The 24,461-nt window shown below is 40.5% G+C and overlaps 1 protein-coding gene across 1 annotated transcript in view; it reads left to right on the forward strand.

The window, feature by feature from the left end:
* UNC5C (unc-5 netrin receptor C) overlaps positions 1-24,461 on the forward strand; it is a 448,382-nt gene that overhangs the window by 15,738 nt on the left and 408,183 nt on the right. The window lies entirely within an intron of this gene.

Genomic DNA, 24,461 nt, shown 5'->3' on the forward strand with positions numbered 1-24,461 from the left:
CGTGTGTGTATATATGATAATTTTCTAATAGAGGAAATTACTGAATGCCTTTAGTGTTTGTTTAAATGAGTTACTCAGGGTTTCCCACTTCATGGACCATGTGGGTTGTAGTATTTGTCTTTGAGGATTTCCACACACCCGCTGAAGAGATGAGTCTGCATTTATAATCCCTCTTGTAGGCTGTTCCTGTGTCTATGTGTATGTATGTGTGCGTGAGGGAGAAAAAGAACTTTTAAGTAAAAACTAGCTCCTCAAGACTTTGATTCTCCCTGCATCTGCGGTTCTAGGAAGTTTTGCTGTGTGATTACAAAGTTATGTCTTTTTTTAATTGATAGGAACAACTCTTGCTTTGTTCCGGAGGTATCTTTGCTTCTACTTTGTTGAGGAGGTAGAGGGAAACAATTCTAAAAACCAAATTGCTAAACAAAAAAAGTAGTTATTCCCTGTTCTTATCACTGGGAGATACAGTCAATTCCAACCGACAATAATGGTTCATGGTCACCCAGTGCCCTTCCTTTGAACACTGTCGGTTTGATATGGCTGGATAGGGTGTGCTTCCTTATACCTTATATTTCTAGGTTCATTTCTCAGTACTTGTCTCTGGTGATAGTCTCTTTAAACTAGGCACCTACCCCAAATCTTGCACAGCCCTAAGAAAAGTTCTGACAAAGTTCCATGTTCACTTTCTTTTGCCATGAGCAAATATTCATTCTGCATGTTTAAAACTTCCTGCTAGAAATGAGGAGCTGATGCCAGGGGCTCAAGTAGAAAGAAAATGTTTTGAAAAAGATGATGACAACTTATGTGTAGATGTATTTGACAAAATGGATATATGCATGGTGATGAGAGTTGTATGAACCCTCAATAAAAGAAAATTTAAAAAGAGAAAAAAAAAAACTTCCTGCTGGTTGACTTTGGTTCCGTTTTTATGTCTTAGTTTAGACCTTCATTCTTGAATAAAATTGCCTTTCATGCACAATGATACACCTTTCTCTGTGTCTCCAGCTAGCAGTCAGTTGATGAGGCAGGAAAGGTAGCTAGTTTCTTAGCACATCGCACGATGCTTGGTGTACGGTCATCATGTAATATAGTGCTTTGGAATAATAGATGAATGCACATTTTGTTGATGTTTAAATACGCAGCTTAGTGGGGCTTTTTAGGTTCCACAGTGTATTGGGGCAATGTCAATAGAAACTTCCTGGGTTTCCTGTATCATTCCCCTTTGAGAACAACCTGAACATGAACTTGTAGGTAAAAAGTTAGGACAGTCTCAGGAGTGAATGTTTGAGACTTTAAAGTAATGAATGACATTGAAGTCTCATTTATTAGAAGCAAATAAAACCCACATAAAAGACAGGTAATGAATGTGAGGACAGCTGGGTTCACCTAATGAGATCACCTTGCCTAAACACAAAACCGGGAGCTAAAGAAGTCTACAAGGACCAGAGTGTCGAGTGGTGTCCAAGAAGGCCGTTCAGTTCGTTACTCGCAGCCTGCTAACGTATGGACTGCTCCTTAATTAAAGTGGCTTCAAGTGAGTGATGCCATTTTGCCTTATACTGGGATCATTGTGCAAAAATGATCTCCAAGAATATTCCTTAAGAAAAAAAAGAAGATTCCTTCAATTTCTCTTTACTATTAAGTGAGTCTCTTGCAGGGCATGATGGAGTGGGGTAAGGGTGGGGCAGGGGGGACTGAGTGGCCCAGACTCAAGGAAAATCAATCTAGTTTGAACTGCATATTCTACCCAGTGGTTTCCTTGCAATTGACTCTTGTCTGAAAGTTCTTTTGGTAGGTCTAGAGCCTATTCTCTTTGGTCAGGATACCTTGGTTTTGTAGACTAGGAAATAGGATAGTAAAATGTACTATTATAAAGTATTAATGCATCAAATATTCTAGCAGGCCCTTTTAAGGCGACCAAAATGTGCTATGGATTATGCTACCCTGCCAACAAAGAGGAAATTACAAGTAACTGTTTCTCCTTTGTTAAGACTGCTGTAAACACAGACCCAACTTGCCCTGAATAATTACCACAGAGAGCTATGCAGTGGTCTTTAACTGGTAGTGGTTTGTAATCAAGCCGCCCGATTCTTGCCTTGACATAAAGCAGAGGAAGTGGTTAGCAGACAGACCTGTAATTATCAGCAGCAGGTACCTATAATGGAATGCCAGAGAGATGTTTGAAGAGGCAAATATTACTTTAGGAAAGATCTCGAAACTGTCAATTTAGGCTAAAACACATCTAAATAAAAACTGGCTCTACACCAGCAGTACAAGAATGTTTCTTTGGAAAGAAAAGCAAGAGCAATAAATTCCTTTAATGGAAAATAAACTTTTCTTATATGTCTGTCTAAGATATGACAGCTAAGATAAGAAGATATAAAGAAGTCTCAAACAAGACTGGACACCATTTTCAGAAAAGGTGTAATTCAACACCAGTAGCTTTTTTTTTAAATTTTGGTTGCTGAAAAGTTTATGATGTAGGAAAATTTCCTCTTTATATTGTGATTACATGACTAAATTGAATGAATGATAAGTAGTTTTTCATGGCTTCCAAACCTGCCATATCATTTGATTTCATCATCAGATATGTGTGGTTTCAGTTAGAGAATGTAATAACTTCTCTCCTGTGATTTTAGGCTGAAACATCAAGACAACAAATATTCGGTATTTAATGGAACTCAAACTTTCAAATTCATTTTAAAGGTTACTATATATTAGCTTTTTAGACAAACAGTGTTTTGCAGTATCTGTAAACATTTCACTGTTCAGTGGTAACATGTTTTCGCTTTTACCTCTTCTCTAAAAGCAAGAAAACATCATCAGTCTTCCTAAGCAATCCTTATGAAGAATAATGAGCTGTATAGCTTATATACAATAAAAACACATCATTAAGTTATAACGGATGTTAAATTTAGAGGGACGATGCCAGCTCCACTTTAGAAATGCACTTAGCAAAGTTATCTTAATATTCTTATTTCAAATTAGTTTTGTTTCAAATTAGTCACCAAAGGCCAGGGTTTCCTTGGTTGTTGTTAGGTGCTGTCAGGTCAGCTCAGACTCATAGCGACCTCATGTACAGCTGACAGGAGTCCTTTCCAAGCTTGGCCATTCTTAAAATCATTGTCATGTTTGAGTGCATTGCTGTAGCCACTGTTCCAATCCATTGCCTTCAGACTCTTCTTCTTTTTCGATGACCTTTCATTTCGCCAAACTTGATGTCCTTTCCCAGGAACTGGTCTCTTCTAACCACATGTCTCAAGTACAGTGAGACAAGGTCTCTCCATCCTCGCTTCTATTAGCTTAGAGAGAATTCCATTGTATGGGACTTTGATGATTTGCATCCGTCACTTCCTACGCTATTAAATAGAGAACCTTCTTTTTCTTCATGAAACTGGACACCTTCTAATGGAGAACAGTTATGATATATCTGTATGACCCCATTCATTCTCAGATATGCTTAGCACATATATTTGGGAATATATGTTTTCCTGCTTAATGCTAGCCATATATTTATCCCTATGAAAACAAGCGGAAAAGGCAATCATTCCCTGTGCTTGCCAGAAAAGCCTACAGCTCCCACAGTAGTTGTATGTTTAGATCTTGCCCTACTTAAAAGGAAGACATGAGATTTATTCTGGAAATTTACCAGGTCAGACCAGCCCTCAAAATTGTGAAGGAAAGATCTCTGTAGCTAAATTGAAATAAATCTAAGTCACATTTGCGGCATTCCTCTTAAGATAAATTTCTTTCTAAAACGAATATATATATTTTTATATATATTTTCCAGAAGATCTGAGGCCTTGTTCAAAGTGAATACCAAATATAGATGAGAGTTTTAAGAATTACCGTAAAAACACAGATGGATAAAAAGGGAGGGTAATCTTTTTTTATGATTAACAGTTTGTTATCTGCATATTTTGACTTATAAAAACTTACTGTTCTCTACATTGTAAGGCAAATTAAATTAAGTCTGACAGGACCCGGCAGTTTATACAGATGCAACAGAGCTTTCAAGCAGTTGCTCGCATTATGACCGACAAAATGTTAGCTCTGATCGGGGTCACAGACATGACTAGATCTGATGACACAGTGTCTCCATGAGACCTTCCCACCTGATGGCAGTGAGTGTAAAATGGGGAGATGTGGAAGTTAGAATGTATCTAACCATTAGTATACTGTCTCAAACCACAGCTCAATCTAACTTCAAAAACACAGAACAGAAATCTGTACAACTGAGTTTAATTTTATTAATAAAGTATCCATTGCTGAACCACTGAGAAATCACTAAGATGGAATAGTACAACATATGGTGGCAGCCTAGGAGAGCCTTCAACTCTTTTTAGGAAGATCACATGGAACAGGTAAAAAATACAAAAATACAAGGTAGTAAATTGACATGACAAAATGCAAAAAAATATTTAAAAACATTTTTTTGCAAAAAATATTTATAAAAGTGGTAGAAGTAATGGTAAATGTGTTTTGATGTGAGAGAATTTTGCTGTAATAAATTCTTAGCTAATCTTGAGGCAGGAATAAGCAATTGCTTTCAATATCTTTGATAAGTATTGCTCTCACTAACTTAAAGAGGCTACTCAAAATACTTCCTTCTAGCTATACACGAATCTCTTCTCCTTGCCTCTTCCTGGTTCACCCCTTCTGTTTTGGGAGCAGTTCTTCTCTAGGGCATCCCCGATTTGCAGCTCTTGTGCTTGCTGGATGGGGAGGAGATGCGCCCAGGAGACCTGCTCTCCGCTTTCTGTAGTTGCTCTTTGTATTTGGTCTCTTAGGACCACGTTAGATTTCTTCAGTGCAAAATGAGTCTCCCCTCCAAATATAGCTGTTTTATTACATACTCTGCAGCTAAGCCCCTTGCGACCAGACGTTACCACATCTCACAGCGACGGTTTGAGTTTGTCAAGTTATGCAAGCTTGTTGCTTTCTTTGTCTTAAATGCAGTTCTTCAATACATGTTTGATTTTGAGTAATGGTCTCCTTGTGCTCTGATGGTTATAAAATAATGGCAGTACTGGGAGGCAAAGGATCGCTGTGTGTCAGATATCCCCCATTCTCTATAAAGCAAAGGAGAGGGGACGTGTTTCATGACTCTCCTGTGTGGGATACTTGATAAGCTAAGAATCAGAAAACTGAAGAACTATTTAACATGCATGTGGAAACTTCCATAAGTAGCTAAAATTCTCCTGGCAATTTTATCATGAAAGCGCAAAAGGGGTTTTGGAGGTCATTCTGAAAGTTTGATTTCAAATTCAAATCATAAGATGTTAGTGTCTAACATCGTCCACAAATAAGTGTTGTAGTTTGTGTGTGTGTGTGTGAAATTCCATGAACTTTCTAAGTACCTTCATACATAATTCATGCATATTCAAATATAATTTATATATATTTTCCCATGAGCTCTTTGACCCTCCCATCTATATACATATATGCATACATATAATTTTGTCTGTATATAATTTAAAAGTTGACAGTGGATACGTTTTAGAGTTAAAAATGTCTTACTTTTGAGTTCTCTATTTCCGGGATTTGGTGGCACTGTGGGTTAGGAGTTGGGCTACCACCCACCAGGTTGGTAATTCAAAATCACCAGCTGCTCCTAGAGAGAAAGGTGAGGCCACCTGCCTTGCAAAGACTACAGTGTCAGGACCCCTGTGTAAGGAAGGCCCTCTGAGTCTGAACCCACTGGATGGCAGTTTACTTTTTAGGAAAGACCTTCTAACTTCGTCTTCTGCCTTTTGACATTTGAGGCCTCCAAGAGTAATGCTAGGCTAAACAGTGTGTGGGACATCGAAGATTATTTCTAAAGCTCTGGTATTTTCCAGTTTTAGAAATGTGAATGTAAAAGCAACATTATGGAAGAAGAGCAGAAAGTAATTTTGCAGTGTAGCAGCTTCAAGCATGACTTATGGTAGCCATGCACATAGTAGGCCTGCTCGAAAAGTTCTGGATAACAGTTAAGTGAATAACAAATATCTCGAGGGAACCTTCAGCGATGATTTATCAGGTCCCCTGTGCTGTGGCGTTTATTCCCACTCAACGTGACCTCACATCTCTCAGGGCATTGCTCTGGTCCATAGGAGTTTCTAATGGCTGCTGTTTTTGTTTGTTTTCAGAATTAGATGGGCAGGTCTTTATTTTGAAGTGTACCTGTAGATGGACTTTGCCTTAGCATCCCAGTGCCTTAACATTTTGGATCAGTCAACAACAACAACCACAACAACACATATTGTCATTGAGTCCGTTTCCACTCGCAGGGGCCTTATTATTGAACAGAGGAGAACTGCCCCTGTGGGCTTCTGAGACGCTCTTTACAGGAGTAGAAAGCCTCATCTTCCTCCTTTGGAGTGGTTAGTGGTTTCAAACTGCTGACCTAGTAGTTAGTAGGCCACAGAAACCACCATGGCTTCCTTGAACCAATCAGGTTATTAGGTTGAAAATATATGACAACATAAAACGCAAGGGAAAATATCTGATGGATCCCTACTTTCTTAGAAAGGAATCGTGTTCATAGTGGTTTTAGATTTAAATTTTATTTAATCTATGTCTTTGAAACATTATTGCCCTTTTGTGAGGCTGAAGAGAATAATCAATCAACAGAAGAGCTATTTATTGCCCATACCTAGGAACTGAGAGAGCTCTTGCCCAACTCCAGTCGTTCACAAAGCCGATTTGAGTATTTTATAAAGCAAGAAAAAAGAATTTACTTCCACTAACATATTATTGATACATAAAATTTATAAATATCATGTTTGTTTTAAAAATAGAACATTTTGCCTGGCTTGATCATGTGCCCTCTCTTGGTAATTAGCATGCTACCTCTGGGCATTTTCACCAAGCATGGCTGTACCCTTTGAGGGACTCTGTCAACACATTTTATCTGGGGCTGCTTATTTCCCCAAACTGTAGTAGCCGCTTAACCACAGAACACAAAACAGAGAACATCTTGTCAGTAGAAAATTTTGCAAAAAATCTTTTGCAAATTGATTTACTTATCTTGGTTGATTTTTCTCTCATATTATATTGAAATTCAGCTTTATGGGCCAAACGGGCTTTCTGAACCAAAAAAGTAATATTCCCAAACAAATATCCTGGGCATTTGGCAAGTGCTATAGGCTTTGAGTTAAAATGTGTTTCATATCTTTATTTTCTTGTGCAAGTTACAAAAGTCATTTGATTAAAAATATCTCTTGAAAAACTGAGGAAAAAGATGAAATAATGATTCAACAGCCATAGTCCGAACATTTTAAATATGATTCTGCATTCTTTATTAAGAGCATGCATTTGGAATTTGGCCAAAAAATGAGTTGCCACAAAGCAGATCTAATTCACTGTAGTACTTGAACCTTCCTGGGTATTTTAGGAAGACGAATAAACTTGGAGAAACAATTAGTTATATTTGCTCAGCACTCATGCACATGACCAGCAACACAGGGGCCAGCATTCTCAACATTGCTATTATAGGACATGCTATACTTCCTTTTGACATTTGTGCTCCAAATGCATTCCATCAATGTGTACAGTGTTTCTTTTTCTTTTTGACAAGGGCATGTGGAGGGAGGGCTTTCTCCAATTCAGGCAGGCTTCAGTGACCCACTAATTTGGCATCTTTTTTTTTTTTTTAAACACATGAGATGCTGAAATCCATATGGGGTACTGACTTGCCTTGTGTTCAGAAACTTGGCCTACCCAGAACAGATAATTTACAGATGAGGAGACAGACCCCCCCACCCCCAAGCCCAAAGTTCGCACAGGTGTTAATGTAAAACTGGGAGTACAACTCACTTCCCCTGACCCAGTTCCAGCTGCTTTCTACCACGCAGCACGGCACCTTTCACTGCCCCCAGGCCGATTTATAGCCCATGCCTCTGAGTTGTACTCGTCCTTGGCAAATCCGCATGACAGGCCAGCAGTCACAAGCTCAGATTCCCACTGGTACCAATGAAGTGACTTCAGGAAGCGGAGCGGGATGCTTGTGGGACAACAGATCCCATTGGCACTGACACATGAGAGGGCGAACCTCTTGTAGGTCCTCACCGCAGGAATCCTCTGGGCCCCATTGGCTGACAGCTTTCAGTTTTATGGTTTTTGTTTTCCAGAAAACCGGAGATGCCAATTTTCTTTTTCTGCAGGCAGCTCAAAGAAAACATACATGCGGGTGGATATTTGCCAGCCGCCTGCCATATTGCCACCTCCCATTACGTACACGTTTTCCTTAGCCCTACCGGTGCGTGGCCCCTGTGAGCTGTTTCTTACAACATACAGGGCACTGCTTACCTGCTGTTTCTTATAATAGGCAACCAACCGACAGAAGTCTTAAAGTTGAGACATAGGCTCTGTCAATTTTAAGTAATTAACCCAAGCCAAGCAGCTAAATGTAGGGTGGGGGTCGAAGTTTGGGACCCGGTTCCACAGGCTTTCAGTATGCTCATCCATCAACTGCCTTAACGGTGCAGCCCTTGCTAACTACCGGGTCGAATAAACCCTCCTGATGAATCCTCAAACTATTCCAAACCCCATGTCAAGTTAGTTGTGTAATCATGTATAGAATCACCACTATGTGGAGAAGCCCTGGATGCCCCTGAAGATGTGGAGTAACATTGATTAAAGTCATAATATGTAGCCTGGTGAGCAAGACAGGTATGCAAACTAGTATAATTAATTGTGGCCCTGATCACACCTCTAGTGTAATAAACTTCCAGCTGGTTAGTTACTTGGCCCCTTGCAGAGTTCATGTATATTCATATTTTTCTTTTTTGGGGGGTGGGGTGGGGGTGGGGTTGAAATTCCTCCATAACTTATTTTTATGCCCTAACAGAGAGTAAGTCAAGGCTTTTTAAAACCTTACCAGGGGGCTGATATGATTGACATTTATTCCTAAAAATGGCATTGTTTCCATTTAATTTATCATGTGTTTGGAAGTAGGAGTGCTGATTGACTAAACTTGCATTTGATTTTTTCACTGTATTTACTAAATCCATTTTTTGTTATCCATTATAGTTCATCTTAACATACAGTGGCATCAGTGGACTGTTTTGGGAAACTAGTAGAATTGACTTTTGGGGAGCTTTGATTCCCAACACAGTACAGCCATGCTCTCAGTCACCAGGTATAACTGTAACTAATTGAGTGGCCGTCATCACTTTTCATCTGTCCTGGCGCCTGCGTCTGCCACATGCAGTCCAAGGGAGATGACGGGCAATCTCCAAGGAATGAGGAGCACAGTAGATGCTGTGGACTCCCTGGCTTGATCTTCTTTACTGGGCCAGTGCACCCATCCCCCAGCTGCTAAGTGTTGGCCCATAATGGCTCACAGCTGTCCCTGCCTCCTTTCCCCAAGAATTGCCTGTGGCTGAATCAGGAGCTGTCTGGCCTCCCAGCCTTCTTCAAGGAGACGCTGATTTCTGAGGCTCAACTCCAACTGAAACAAGGTTCTTGCTAAGTTTCTCCTCTGCCCTCTCCTGCTTTCTTCAGGAAAGAATCCAAAATGAAAGTCAGGGTACCAATCGGGTCTCCTGAAGGATACCTGTAATATTCTAGAAACTGCCCTTTAATTCCTTGTTCTTTCCTCTTGGTCCCCAGTCTTTCAGTCGAACGATGCTAAGAACATCTCTCCTGGGTTACTGGTTGACTTCCTCCCGGGACTAAAGTATCAATGCAGAAGGAAAAGTAAGAACAGGTTAAAATTAAAGCATTGTCGTGACCTTATGAGTTCTACAGTGGCTCTAATAGCCTTTTGTACTAAAGGTTAATGGTGGTGACAGAACCCACTGTGTTTTGAAGGTTATTTCTCAATTCTAAACTTTGAAAGACTAATTGAAAATGTTGGACACTTTTTACTTAGAAGAAGAAATTATAGATTTTTATTTTTTCTTCCTCAGGGGAGGTTGTGCATTTCTTTTAATCATGCCCATAACTTCTTTATAAAGATTAAATTATTGCAATTGAAAACATAAAGTTGCCCCTCCTGCTTTTTTTTCTCTTTCAATCCTCGTGGAGTAGTGGATCCCTCTTTGGCTGCGATCCTCAAGGTCGGCAGTTCAAAACCACCAGCATCTATCTCCTTGAGGGAGAGACTGGGCTTTCTTCTGTCCACAGTGACAGTGTCCGGAGTCCCCAGAGGGTCACTGTGAGTCAGCAAGGACTCCAAGGTAGAGAGTGAGCCCCTCCTTGTACTTCCTTCCCCTCACAATTTTCCCCTCCATTTCTCCCCTCTCTCAAGCCCACTGACAGGTTCTTTTTCAAACCTCCGTCTATAATGGATTTGATCCAACCTTCTCTGCTGGACCGCTGTAAATTGGAATGGATTTGATAGCACACAGCAAGTCTCATAATTTTTAAACACCTTAACCTTGCTCTCTAAAACGGCCTCTTTAGGTACTCCGGGACATTTGTAGAGTGACAATATATGAGCAGAGTAGAATCAGATTGAAGTTTCTGTAAATTCTTTTCCTGAAAGTCTATTTTCCACACACCGTTTGAAATATATAATTTAATATATGGAAATCAAATATTTAAGCTATACCTTCATGAAATGTTTAAGTAATGTCTTTTTCATGTGCAGCTGTGCAGGCTTATTGGTTGATGACCTGGGGAAATTGAGTGTGATTTAGTATTTAAAATTAAATTAATCCCAAAGTAAATTACTGGAAGAAATTTGGTCATAGTTTTTTTTTTCCTCGGGAAAAAAAATGCACATTTCTGACATTTATTTTCAGTTTGATATAAATTAAGTTGAATTACACATAATGCAACTGCCAGCTTTCCTGTGTTCACCAAGGCAAGACCAAATAAAATGACAAAATTAAATAAAAAATTATGCTTTGTTTTTATATCATTTCACCAATTTTGTTTTCCCCTGCATTCTACGATAAATAACAGTGGGTAGGAACGTTTGGTAAAAGTAAGGCTTTCTTTCCCTTTTTCTGCAGTTCACCATTTTTTAGCAAGTATTTTGGAAAGGGTATAAAGAACTCTGCCCCCTTTCTTGCCGTTTGCCCACGGTCATTTCTAATGTAGGTGCCAATGTAGAATGGCCAAGTAAGAGACGCGATAAAATCAGCTGAAATAAAATATCCCGGTTGCTTGATGGGAACTTCGGTGGCATCGTGATGACACACCGCAAGGCAGCACTCTGAAACCACCAACTGCTCCCTGGGGAAGAAGTGAGTCTGTCTGCCTATGCCAATCACGAATTAGCTAAGAATCACACCTGCACAGCCCTGCCCTGTGCTATCAGGTGCCTAGGAGTTTGAATTATCTCGGTGGCAACGAGCTTTCCTGGTGTTACTGCCATCCTGTCGATTCTGCCTGGTGACAACTCCACATGTTACAGAGTCAAACAACTGCATGCATTTTTCCTGGCTGTCCTTTCTCAGCAGCAGATCACCAGGCCTTGCTCCCTACCTCCCTTTCTTCACCAGATGTTGCTAGGTGGGTATGGAACATTAATGTGTATGTTCATTGAACTCACTGTCATGGAGTTGATTCCACTCATAGAAACCCTCGGAGCAGAGAAGAACTGTCCCTTTGGGTTTCCAAGACTTTAAATCTTTATGAGAACAGATAGCCTCCTTTTTCTCCTGAGGAGCCACTAATGGGTTTGAACTTAGGACGTTGCAGTTAGCAGCTAAATCCTAAGCCCATTATGCCACCAGGTTAGTTATCCAGTGCAAACTATTAGCACCAACCAGGGACTTACTGTAAGCAAGACCTGAAGATACACAACTTAGCAATAAAGAGTATATGTTTTATGTTCCCCCCCTCAAAAATAGCATGAAAATAAAGCTCCCCTAATGACTCCATAAATCTCCATATTATTCTCATGTATTTATCTTTGATTCAAAGAAAGAATTATCTCTTAGATAGAAGTATTTTTGTTTAATATAAAATATTGATATCAGATTGATTTATTAATATGAGTACTTATGTCAGCTTAAATACGAACCGAAAACATGTTTCTAGCAGTATGCAGAGTTTGTTACAAGTAAACACAAGAAATCAATAAAAATGGAAAAAGCAAAGATAATGCTTTCACTCTTGAATTGTGTTTAAATCATACTCAAGATAATGCCTGTCTTTTGCTTGGAATTCGTTGGGTTTGCCTGGAATAATGACACAACCCAAAGCTAGAAACATCTACAAACATAGTTCATAACCTGCATGTGAGCTCATGTGAGCGTGTAAGGAGCAGAATACTTAGCGATTTGATGAGGGGTGTCACCTTGGGGAGTCACCGCGTCTTTCCTTGCGCCTCCATTTCTTCATCCATGGGAGGGAAGGATTAAATTTTAACCTCTAGGTTTCTTTGCATTTCAGAGTGTGTGTGTGTGTGTGTGTGTGTGTGTGTGTGTGTGGCTTGTATAGAGTTTATACAGTTCCCTCTTCTCTGAAAGGCTAAGTATCCAGAGAATGGTTTTGGGTAATTCCCAGAAGTTCCGCCTTTGGTAATGCCTGGGCTAATGACTCCTCTAGGAGTAGAGCTTCTTCATTATGAAGTCAGCATCTTCTAAAACCTCTTTATAAATCACCTCTACTAAAGAGGCAGGCATTTGCAGCTATGCAAGACAAAAATATCTTCAGCTATGTTTGCAATTTAGGTTTGAAGGTAAGTAGGGCGGACAGTGGAAGAAATGAGAAATCCACAAAATACCTCCACTTTCTGTTCCCTTATGCACTTGGACAATTAAAAAATGCTATTAATGAACACCCCTGCTCCACCTAAGTCCATCCTTCTTATTAACAAAGGGAAATATTTCTTGAGAGGAGGTTTAGCAAGCCAGCTGGTCAACTGTACTGGAGGCTAGTGCGTTCAAGTCAAAAGGTTACCTCAACAGGCATTTGATGAAGGAAGAAAAGCTTTGAAAAAAAGAGGGAAAGAAAGGCTGTTGTAACTTTTCTGTTGGAGAACTCTAGAGTTCGCCAGTGAACAGTCCTTAGGACCATTGGACATCAATAATGCAATGGTGGTACTGATAATCATAATAATCTTACATCTCTTTTACAGCCTGTAAAGGGGGAAATGATTTCATCACTCTGTCATTAGACCAGTCAGGTGTGATGGTCTGAAGAGAGGGTTTGGGTTTCTCTCGCTAAATGGATTCTGTCCCCTTTCGGCCATTCAATCCCACGCTTCTCTTGCTGTACCAGCAAGGCACCCAGTCCCGGTTCTGCTTGACTTAGAGTGGCAATTACTGCTCCCCTAGAATTTCGTTAAACCAGCTGCTTACAGTGAAGCAATCTATCCCAGCTTCCTCATGAAACAACCCTGTTTCTTTGTCCTGTGTCCCATAGCTTTTAACCTTGAAATGACATTTCCCAAGGAGTAAGCCCAAAGAATAACTAGTCCCAAAAGAATTCCTAGGAAAGATTGGTTATTTCTTTAGTAAAATAAATTTAATGTCTGTCTCTAGTAGAGCTTCAACATAAATTTCTATTGATACACTTCTTAAAGTCACTCTTTCTAACCTCCAGTACCAACATAGGTAAGTTTGAGTGTGTTTCAAATAAATAAGAGAATATTAGTGTTTACTCTCACTAGAGCCCCCTTCTGTGTCTCCTTTGAAAACAACAAATACTCTTGTCCTTAGAAACCAACCTACTTATCAAAAGTGATATTAGTACTTTATTTATCTATTTATTTATTATTTGAGCTCAATGCCAAGTTAAACCCCACCAAAGTGGGTCTCATTCAACTGTTTTTTTTTTTTTGGTAGTTGAAACAAAAGTAGAATTCTTAAAACTAAGTATCTGAAAAACACTTTTTAAAGTGAGACACGTAGTCTTCTCTGTTGTTTTGAGCATGATATCAAAGCACTTCCAGGTAGGCCACTGCCACTGCGTTGCATTTCCTTGGCCTTCCTACAAACTTATGTTCCTGGCATCCATTCTTCATAAATCTGTGCCTATAAATGCGAGTACATAAAGTCAATATTTCTAAAAAGTATATATTATAGCATGACTACTAAATTAGGTGTTTCCAGGTAGGCTGTAGGTTTGCAGTCTGAATCATATTGTATATAGAAGCTTGTCTGCTGTGACCTCTCCTCTGGGTTATTCAATTAACAAAAAATGGAGTGTTGCTAGAAGAAAGAACAAAGACGATCGTCTTGTTTAATGTAAGTTCTGGGTGCTGTGTAGACTGTGATTTATTTGGAGTGAGAAAACGGGCCTTGTTTTTGCAGACACCGTCACCAGTGACACATAGGCCAAACATAAAGGAGATTGTGTGGGCTTCCTGCGGGAACTCTGGCGGGGCAAGGCCTTCTCTCTGCTCCTTTATCAGTTCTTGGACAAGGACTTCGGGGTTATGTTGAGTAACACATTCACTATCTCCATCTTTTCTCCTCATTAGGGGAAAAAAATTCCACCATAATGCGATCCGTGATCAGAGTTAATGCAGTCAGTCTCTTAACATCTCCCAGATGTTTTACCATCCCGCACATCACTTGCAGAGTTGGTGAATGTGATTTGTCTACTAGTTTATTCTTTTTTGGAGCAAACATTATCTTTTTTGCTGGAGGTGGGGGGCGGGAAGCTAAATCAGACACTCAGTTGCTTAACATAATTTACAGTATGTTTAGAAACAGTACTGAAACGCAGAATATGTAATCAATGGCACATTCTCATAAAAAATGTATTTGCACTCTGGCACAGAAATGTGATCATGCCAAAATGACCAGATGTCTCTTCTTAATGGAACCCCTCCCCCTTTTTATACTTTGCTTCAAGTCTTCTTTTCATGGTTATAAAATATGTTCCCTTCACAGTGCAGGAGGAGAAAACGTGTAAGCTCAACCCGGAAGAGTATCCCTGGTGGGATTCGATCACCAGTTTAATTTTCAAAAGTGTTGACTTGATTGTGATACTTTTAGGGTTCTTTCTTGTTTCAAGTGTCTGCTTTGTTTCAGGTTGTTTTGTTTTTTATTTAAATGCTGGAGCTGGAACGCTTCCCTTTCTTCCTTCGTAATGCTCGTATTTATTTAAAACATTCTTTCAGATGTTTAAATATCGTGGACATGGCTTAAATACAAGGTCATTAGGGTTTGTCATATCATTTTAAACTGCATGGTTTTGAATGAGGAGTCTGGATTTTGAGCCTGAGAGGCCAGTTGTGTTTTTAATGTTGTGTGTCTACCTTGAAATATCCTTGGTGGTGCAGCGATTAAAATGCGTTATTTATCACCAAAACGTCAGTGGTTTTAACACACCAGGCAGTTCAAAGGAGCTTCTGCAAACAAAATGACAGCCTTCTACCCTCTTCTGTAGGGTCCCTGTGAGTTGTAATCAACTGGATGACAGCAGAGCTTGGAGGTTGTTGCTAACCTTCTAAGGGTTTGTTATTAAATATCCCCTCTGTGGTTATATAGCTGGAAACTCTCTAATTTACACACGAAAACCACTTAAATCTAGGCGATGAGGCTTTCAAAGAGGTGAGGATTATATTTAGCAGAAGCAGGCATTTTCTGAGTTAGTTTGAAGGGAAAAGAAAAAAGGTACCTATATACTTGAGTATAAGCCGACCCAAATATCAGCCGAGGCACCTAATTTTACCACAAAAACTGCTTATATGCGAGTAGAGACGGTAGTAGTATCTTGCATTTGAATAACATTTCCCCTGGTTTTTGCCATTCTTATCAACACTAACATAACATCACGTAGATGTCCTATGTTATAATGAACTTACATGCTTATTCTTCCTTGTAGGGCGAAATTGGTATCAAGCCCCATATTCAGAAAACTGTTAAGGGAGGGACTGAGACATAAACCTATCACTGCTCACCTGTGCTATTTGATCCATAGTATTTCAGTACTCCTGCCTTTCAACCTACATCCTGGGGACTTGGGTTCTCTTTTCATAGCGCTTCCTTTCCAGGTGTATGTACCACGGCCAACACAGCCACTTGGCACTCACTGTGGGTCCTTTATGACACCCAGAAAGTGTCATTTCTAGAGGACATTTTAAAATGCATGGTTGAAATGGAGCCTTCTGTTGCTTGGCTCTCCAAGATGAGAAACAGCAGATGCAGACATTGATGTAACAGTGATTATCCAGGCTGATGAGCATGTTACTTTGATTACAAGGGCAGTGGACTTAGAGGCAGTGTTGGGAAGGCTGTGGGAACAGCAGGGGGTGTTGCAAATCGCCCTCCCTACCCAGCCCCACTCTCAAGGCTCATGCTGCCTACTATGACCCTGGGCCACTGAGCATCCGTTAATCACTCACTCATTCCCAGGTGAGGAGCATATACTAGCCCAAAGACCCAGAAAACAAGATAGTTGGTCTTGAATAATCTGGGGGGAAAAACGCCCAATTTTCATCAGTTTCATGAAAATGCAAGAATGAGAATTTTTTTAATTGACTTTTGCGTGCCAGATTAGACCTTTGTTTTAGGTGGTGTTGCATAATGTTATTTTCAAAAATCATATTAGGCATGTTAGATGTTTTCTTTGCTTGAATTTGTGTTGAACAGCTGTTGATTGTTGACTATGCGATGGAGATGATTCTAGCTATTTATCTGTATTATTCTTGTTATTTATGCGTTCCTCTTTGATAAATGAAAATTTTACATGCTATCTATTGTACTCAGCTAGCAAAAAATTAGGTTTCCCGTGGGAGATCTAAGATGTTAGGTAAGATACCTTATGTTACAGAGTAAGCTACTGAATATTCTGTTACGAGATTTCAGTCAGAATGGAAGGCTTTACAGATTCCCTCCTGTCTCTAGAGGTTTACATTTGGAAAGCACCTTTAACATTCCACGCCCCAGTTCTCCCATCTGTAAAACAGAGACAATAAGACCTCTCCCAGGGCTCATGTGAAGATTTATGAAGAAGCCTCGTGTCCCACGAATGCAGCATAATTAGGAATTGAGTTACAATTAGAAAAGCGATTAAACGTATGGGGGAGCGTACATTGCAGAAGAACTGAGAAATTCTTGATGCTTTTCTGAATCATTGTTGGTTCCCTGTTACTTAGGTAACTCAATTAGCTTCTTTCCTGGCTTCTATATATTGTACATAACTACTCTTCTAGCTCTTTCCTGCAAATGGAAGGAATGCTACCCTCAACATTTGAGCCTTAGCATCTATATGTAAACAAGAGCCATGAAATCTTGCTTCCAAAACAAGTGGATATAATTGTTAGTATATTACTGAACTGGGTAAATATCAAGTAATAGATCACCCTCCTTTGATTTCTTCTGGCAGTAACTATTTGTGGAGTGCCTGCTCCTTGCCAGACACCGTTCTTGTACCTGAGGATTCAGTGGTACATGAACTGCCGTGGAGGCCCTGGCACCATGAAGTTCACACTACAAGAAGTGAGGAGGAAGCAGTGAGGCGGAGTCTTGGGCAGCAGATTTGCGCAGTCCCTGACTGCATTTGATTCCCTGACTGTTGCTCTCATGAGTGTTGATTGTGGATCCAAGTAAAAGGAAGCTCTTGACAATGTAACTGTTCACTATTTATAATCACTATTTTTCAGTTGTGAAGATTTTGGATTCTTTACATTTAGATGCAGTATGTACTGAAGGCTGCAGTCAGTCTTTGGTTCTCATCAGCAAGTGTTTAAGCCCTCGTTGCTTTCAGCTAGCAAGGCTGTGCCCTGTGTCTATGGAAGGTTGTTAATAAGTTTCTTCCAATCCGGATGTTGTGTTCTTCCTTATGCAGTCCCGCTTCTTGGATTATGCGCTTGGCATACAGATAGAAAAAGTTGTAGTGAAAGGATAAAACCGTGGTGCACACCGCTCTTGATTTTAAACAAGATTTTAAAAATTGTTGAACTTCAAAATGTCACTTTGAAGCTTCAGGTGACTGGCCTGAGTCCAGGTATTTTCAAGGGCGTCATATGCTGGTGAAGGCTGGACCCTGAATAAGGAGGTCCAAGAAGACTCGTAGCACGGGAATTGTGGTGTCGGGAAGAGGGCAGCCAGAGTATTTGCTAGACGCTTCATCCACACATTCTTTGGAGGTGTTGTCAGGGGGGACGAGGGTGGGGGAAGGACCCGTGAAAGTGAGGAAATGGGTCGACACAGGCACTATAAGCATGGGCTCCAACGTCACAATTGTGAGTCCAGGGGCGGACCTGGGCAGGGCTCCATTCCGTGGCGCCTAGGCTGCCCTTGAGTCTGCACTGACTCGGCATCTAGCTATAGCAATAACCATGGTGATAGAGAGCATTATTTAATTGCAGATGTGACTCGTGCCCGGAAGGGAAAGTACAGGGAACCATGGGAATATAGACACACGTGGAGGCTGTCGAAGAAGCATCGTGAAAGGGGGTTAGCTGACCCTGACAAGATCCGCATGGCTTACTTTCCACCTACCATCAGAAAAGGTGATTCTCTCGAAAAGGGCATCATGCTGGGGTGGCAAACCTAGGAAAACTCCCACTGAGATGGATGGGCACAATAAGCCTAGCAGTGGGCTCAGGCATGTCCTCAGTGGTGGACGTGGCCCAGCACCAGCCAGCAACAACACGAGATGCATAGGGGATCGCTTAGCAGTCAGTGAATGCCCGTCCACTGCTGAGAATTAGAAGGCTTTAAAACTTAGTCAAGTCATCGTAAAATCACACACAGTTTTTCAATGTCTGATTTTATTTATGCTTGTAAACAATTTGGAGCTTACATTTACCCCCCTTTTCTTTCTCTCATTTAGATGCTCAAAACATGTCTTGACACAACTGCAGTTCCGTTACTTGTTAGCTGGTTACCTTATACATTAACAGGATTGAACTTGGCTTCTGCTGTGCTGTTGGTCATTTTGGGAACATTTTCTTGTACCCATAACTTTTGTTGAAAAGGACCCCGGGAAAGGTTAGGGAAATGCTACTGGGAGTGGCAAGATGCATTCTTTCAAAAAGCTGTTTTGCGAAACAAGGGGTTCGCAAAATTGATATGATTCTGCAATGAACCCTCCTGCCAAGGCGTGGATTAGTACATACTTCATATGATCCCAAAGTACACCAGCTATATGTTTTAAAGTTCCAAAGAAGTTAAGTAAAGTATTTCTAAGTCCTGAAATTAAAATCCAGGTATTGCACAAAACAAATTAAGTTCCAACAAGTTTAGACACACACTCCAGAAGCCTGTCATGAGGTGTGAACATGCACCAGCCGCCAAGAAGAGAGTATACTTAACCAGTTTTTCAAATGCCCCAAACAGTCCAAAAAATAAGACCATCCTTGAGGAGATGTACAATACTGCTGTGTGGGTGTGTTGGTGATGCGGGTTTATTCTTTGTGAGGAGTTCCTGGGGATTGCTGTGGAAACCTCTGTCAGGGAAAGAACAAGAAGCGGCACTGATACTTAAAAGCTGGGAGGTCTTTCCATTTGTACCAGATTTCAGTCTGCCTCAGAGATGTGTAACAGGAAGAGAGGTTTATGAGAGAAAATTACCCCCTGACTCAGTGGGATCATAATGTATTTGTTTCTCTAACCATTACCTTTTTATCAGGTTATGAATGCAGGCACCACTTAGCACACCGGGCGTGTGTGTGCCTGGCATTCTGAACTTTAATCTGACTAATGCCCCCGTTGCAAGCTGTAAATAGATTACAAAGAAAAATTCAATATTTTCTCCCTTCTCCCACCAGCGCAGCACACATCAGTTGTTTCCTGCCGTATAATTGCATTACATGCCGGGATGTGATCCCTGGTTAATGGCAGTCACAGCCAACTGTCACTTTGCTTTTAGCCTTGGTCATTCAGTGTGATTTACATATTTAGCACCATGACAAAAGACTTTTTTTTCCTCAGCCACTTGTGGAGGCTCTGTGCTCACTCCAATTGAGAAATTAGTCCTAGTCACCCCTCCCCAAATGGGGCACTTTTGTCAGAAGTAAAAGCATACATACATACACAGCATTTCTAAAGTAAGTTCATTAATTTATCATGGATTTATATATTCTTAAAGTACTGCTTACATTACTGAGTCAACACTTCTGAGAAGTATTCTCTTTTAATTTCTAATTTTTATTTTACCTTCCTATAAATTAATCTGCAAATTAAAAATAAAATGTACTTGTACTTGGTAGTAGCAAATAATTAAGCACAATTCCATGAGGTTAGAGAGCGGTGCCTAATTTATTATTCATTTAAGCAACACAACTATGATTTCATACAGAGAATTTTTGAACCCCATTTGAAATGGGAGAGGTGGCAAACTTTAAGAGATTGCATTCTTAAATACAAACAGATATAAATTTCAATATACTTAAATTCTTCAATTATTTATATGAAAGTGTCTTCCCTCTTAAGGATCCTTGGTGGCATAGTGGTTAAGCATTAAGCTGCGGTGCGAAAGGTCAGAAGTTTGAAACCCCTAGCTAGTTCTGGTGGCCAAATATGGGCTTTCTGCTCCTGTGAGTAGTTCCTGTCTTGGGAGCTTACAGAGCCAGTTCTATGCCATCCCGTAGGGCTTCGATGAGTAGGCATCCACGGATGAGAGTGAGTTTGCTTTGCTCTTCTCTCTTGAAACTTGAATGCTCAGGGATATTGAGAATGAAAGGTGCCACCCTCCCTGGGCCCTCTCAAAAACAGGAACTCTTTTCAGAACCACGCTTACTTTCCCAGGACAACCTGGTGGCATAATGGTTAAGGTGGGGCGGCTTAACTGCCAGCATTTGAAAACCACCAGCTATTTTGAATGAGAATTGGACCACTAAGCATACCTCCTTTCTCAGAATACCCTCTTCTGGGGGAAATGGATTAGGCATTTGCTAGTTCTGAATGAAAATTGGGCTAGGCAAGGTCACTGGTTGGAGACCACCAGCTGCTCAGCAGGAGAAAGATGTGTCTTAGAGCTGGTCTCAGAAAGGTACTGGAGCAGCCCTTTCACCTCCCACGGTCTCACTCAGTTGGAATCGACTCGATGGTAGTGAGTTTGGCTAATTGTGGAGTTGAGAATAAGGAGACCTGGAGGTCCTGTGGTTTAGGTGTTGGACTACTAACTTCAAGATCTGTAGTTTTAACTTACTAGACACTGCGGGGGGAAGGGGAGGCTGTCTGCTCCCATAAAGATTTACAGTCTCGGAAACCCTCCAAGGAGTCCAATTACTCTGTCAGTGTCCTTAATCTGTTCTCCTACCATCTCCAGTGATGTGTGTGTGATGCAAAAGCAAATGTATGCTTTCATATTTTTCCTGGGTTTCTTCATCATTGTCGGTCTTGTTTAACCCTGCCAAAATCTAAAATGTTCCTTTATTATCAACCAGGAATGTTTTAGGTCATTACTCAAATGGTTAACTCACTCAGCTGCTAAGCTAAATATGGGAGGCTTGGGGCCATACAGAGGCCCTTGGAAGAAAGGTCTGGCAATCTACAATAGACCCTTGAACCACAGTGGTGTGAACTTCCTGTTGCTATTGCAGTGAGCCCTGTGTTACCGGAATAAGGGTCTTGCCTTATCTACCAAGAGGAAGATTTACTTTAGGAAGACATACGGCATCACAGAAAACTTTATTTTGGAGCTCCTATGCTGAAGAAAGCCTAACCAGACAGCATGGCAGCCCTCAGCATTTCTTGACTTTCCCTTCAGTGCATTTTGCCCAGGAAAGTGCCTGGAATGGCCTCAGTGGCAGCAAGGGGTTCTGGGAAATGCAGTCCCGGCTAAGGACTACTGCACAGGCTGTGTCCAAATCTCCACCTTTGCTCCCTTGCCCAGTCTCACGATAGTTCCTTAAACACAATGTGTTGCTGATCATCCCGGCACGAGCAGTTCATCGATTTGTACAGAAACTGTTCATGTGGAGAGGGTTAGTATCCATCGGATTTTAAGCAGCTCCTTGGAACACTTGAGGTCACTGTAATAGCAACAAGAAAATAACAGTGTGTAAGTGGGCCGAGGAGTTCAAACCAATGTGATTCCAAGGTCAACTGTACTCACGAAGAGAGAAGCCATGAAAACCTCGTACAAGCATCATTCTCTGAATCGCATCAGTTGGAATTTACAGGATAGCCGCTGCTGATTTTCTTGTATTTGTAGTTTTGGCTTCTCACTGACCAGGTGAAGTGAATACGCCCCACGGTCACCTAAGGCCATGCCTATCTGGGCTATTACTCCCCTGCTTTTCCAGACTCACTTGTCTATCCATTTCTTCAGCCACCTGGTGCCCGTGCCGGCATGTGTCTTTACCTCCACTTAACAGGCTGTCTTCCTCCTCAACAGTTTAGTCACGGTAATATGACTGACCAAGCAGCGTCTTCTCTTGCACCGTCCACCCCGCAATACCTGGCCTGCAGCGCCTCTCATCGTCTTTTTAGAAGAAAGTTCCCACTTATTGGTCTTGAGGATCCTTGGCCCATATTTTATTTTTATCGACTTTCTCAACATGGGGCGGCCAGCCGCAAGGAGTTCAATACCACCAGTCTCTCCTTGTGTGAATGGTGAGGCTTTCTACTCTCGGAAAGACCTAACGGTCTCGGAAACCCAGAGAGGCAGTTCTACCCTGTCCAGGGTTACTGGGAATGAAAATTGCCTTTACGACAGTGAGTTTGGTTAATGTTTTGCTTCTTAAGCCATGGTTCTGAATCGCTTCATCTTTTCCCGGTATGGAACAGGAAACCCTACAAAGGAAGTGGCTGTTTAAACACCTTCCCATTCCAATGCATCTAGCAGTAGGGCATGTACTTTCCCTCCACTGAATGTAAGCTACATGCGAGCAGACCTGATTACATCTACAACAGTGCGCAGGACATAGGATGTCTAAAAAGAACTTCTGACTGAATCTGGGTTAACTATCAACAGAAGAAAGCCTTAGCTACACAGATGCCGATTATTTCCTGATGGTTAAGCATTTCTCTATTCACTTCGACATCCTGTTTTCCTGGTCCCTACACCCCTGTATGTAATTAAGTTGAACATTTAGCACCTACCACATTAGTGCTGTGTGCCTTATTATTATTATTTTTTTTGACATGTGGAAGATAGAAGCGTCCATTGCCCTTAATCTTCTGGCAGAGTTTTTCAGGAATATTTGACCTGCCATAAAAGTGTTGGTCTTAGAAAACACTTCGCACCTGAGATTAACAAGGACTAAATGCAATTGGTAGGTGGGAGGGAGCAAGCACACAGGCAGGTCAGAGCGAATGGGTTTTGCTGCTCTCTTCTTTGTGGTATTTGGGGTTGGCTTCGCCATGCATGGTGTTATCAGTTCTTGCTAATTTGACAAGGTCAGCAGTGGTGCTGTCTGCCTTGCAGTTATTGCAGGGTGTAAGGCTGTTTCTCTTGGATGAATCACAAAATCATTAACTTCTCTATCACTGAAAGCCTTCCCAGCTATTGTTTCTGTCTTTTTGAATCAATATCCCCAGGGGATCAGTGTCCTTTTATATTCAACAGAAATTATGAAATCATTCAACTCCTTTCCCAGGCCACTGGATAATGGGGGCTTAAGAAGACTTTAATTGTCTCTGACAAGAGCTCAACCGTTTTGTTTTTTTTTTCCTCTTTGTATGTCCATGCTGGACCTCCTAGTAAAAGAAGGGACAGATTGAGTTAGGAAAATGCTAAGACACACTGTGGAATGTTCTGTTGCTTATAGATGTGATATATTCATATAAGGGATATTCAATACGATACTAAACACTGTTACTTGGGTTTCCATGTTGAAGATCCCCAAATCATTCCACTACAACTTGTCTGATAGAGTCTGAGTGTCTCATTTTGTCCCAGGAAACTTTGTTGATGGATAGCATTTGAATGATTATAAATTATATATGAATATAAAAAGGAAGAATGTATATTAAGGTTAACAAGTGGTTCTTCTGAGCTAAATCTATTCACTTATTTTAAACTGAGATCAGCGTTGCTTGCCCTCTAGTGGTCTGTTTTAATGAAATAGAATAAAACTTTAATCCTGGCATTTAAAAGATGAGGATTCACATAGTATTTACAAAAGGATAAAATGAGTATGTTTATTCTTACTGAATACATGTTTTAAGGCTTATTAAAAAATTGTGGTGAAACATTTGGCAAACAAAAAAATATTCCTTTAGAAAAATGTATTACTATTGTAAGCTTCATAATATTGTATTTTAGGTGCACATCTCATTTGTTTTGCTTTATGAAAATACATTCAGAGTTAAAACTGCTCAAAATCTATTAAGAATGAATATTTCTCAAGTAGAAAAATGTCTACATGTTTTTAATTTATTTATAGACATAAAATGTAAGCATATTCAACTGGAAGGTCCCTAAAATAGCAACCTGAAAAACTACTGTCAATTGGGACGCATGTATAATTTATTAATATTTACTTAGTTTTAAAAACAATATTTCTTTTAGTCAGTATTGGTTACTATTCATTTGCAAATAATCATTTGAATTAAAATGGCCTGTTAATCTGCTATCCAGCATAACAATTGAATGCAAATGAAAACACCTATTACCTAAAAGCAAGTATATGTTAGGGATGTGTTTTTCTCTCAATAACGCACTAAGTT

Source organism: Tenrec ecaudatus, chromosome 3, assembly GCF_050624435.1.
Source record: "Tenrec ecaudatus isolate mTenEca1 chromosome 3, mTenEca1.hap1, whole genome shotgun sequence".
NCBI lineage: Eukaryota > Metazoa > Chordata > Mammalia > Afrosoricida > Tenrecidae > Tenrec > Tenrec ecaudatus.